Source organism: Tupaia chinensis, unplaced genomic scaffold (assembly GCF_000334495.1).
Source record: "Tupaia chinensis unplaced genomic scaffold, TupChi_1.0 Scaffold000258_1, whole genome shotgun sequence".
Taxonomy (NCBI): Eukaryota; Metazoa; Chordata; class Mammalia; order Scandentia; family Tupaiidae; genus Tupaia; species Tupaia belangeri.
Window position 1 is genome coordinate 178465 of NW_006159738.1, and position 1287 is coordinate 179751.

A 1287-nucleotide genomic window follows, 5' to 3' on the forward strand; every position below is an offset into this window, starting at 1 on the left:
TAAACCCAGCCACAGTCACAGAACCCGGGTGGGGCCCTGGGCACGTGGCACGTGAGGGTTTGCAAGGGTGGAGGGCGTATCCAGTGCTGTGCCATGGGGCTCGGGGCCCCAGAATAAAATGCATCGTAAGCACCTCTCCCTGCCATCCCTGCTAACCCACGCCCGCCCCCGGGCTGTCCCCATACAAGGAGGAAAGTACCCACGGCAGCTTAAGAGGCAGGCGGTCACCCCGACGAGGAAACCCGGGCTACGTGAGAGAGAGCCTGAGATTCACACAGGGAGCGCGGGCCTCTCTCCAGCCTGCAGGACACCCATCTCCGCCTCCTTCTGGGAGAAGAGAATGAAGCCGAGGGAGTAGGCAGGGCGGAGGGCAGCCATGGAGACCACACTGCGTGTGCTCGAGGAAACCGCGTTCCGAGCGCGGGGCTAAGGGCATCCCAGGAGATGCAGCTGTCGGGCTCCGGGCCATCAGGCCACAGCCCCGCCACAGGGGCCACCGCTATCTGCGTTGCCCACGGTTATCACCGCCTGGCAAGTAGTGGACGGTGAGGGGCCGGCTGGGGGTCCCACAGACCAGATCCCGGCTCCGCCTGTCCAGGTAATGTCAGAGAAATAAACGCCCCGAGAGCCCCGAGAGCCCCGAGAGCCCAGAGAGCCCCGAGAGCGGGTGTGCCGAGTGTGATGGCGCTCCTGTCCAGCACTCGCCAGGGTCCCGCCGACGTCGCACTTGGACAAGCAGGGAGGGGTGACGGGCAGCCTCTTCCTTCCAGGGAATTCGGTCTCGGACCAGCTCTCCTGGGCAGGTCCCACGTCTGGAGCAGAGCAACCGTGAACACTGAGAAAGGGTTTCTGGGCAAACCTGCCGACTGCGCCTGCCTTGTTTCCAAGGTCACCAGGTGTCCTGGGTCAGCCCGCTCCTCTGGCTCTGGGATGAGCTTAGGCTGAGGAGAGGAGGAGGAGGAGGGGGACAAGACGGTGCCTGCGGCTCGCACCTGGACCCGCTCTCCTATCAGCTTCTAACGGCGATTCTCCTCCCCACCAGGGAGAGCCGCAGCCTGGCACCAGGGAACTGGAGGGTTCTCTGTGCTTGAGTGTCTCCCTTAAGAAAACTCGAAAGATTGTTTTCATGCAAGACATTAGATATATTTTTAAAAATTTCTTCAAAGCACGTTTTTAAATGCTACTTATATATTTATTTATTTTATTTGTTATAAGGCATGTGTACTTATCAGAGAGAGAGGGAGGGAAAGTGAGAAAGCAAGCTGCCAGGTCTGGGACCTGAACCAT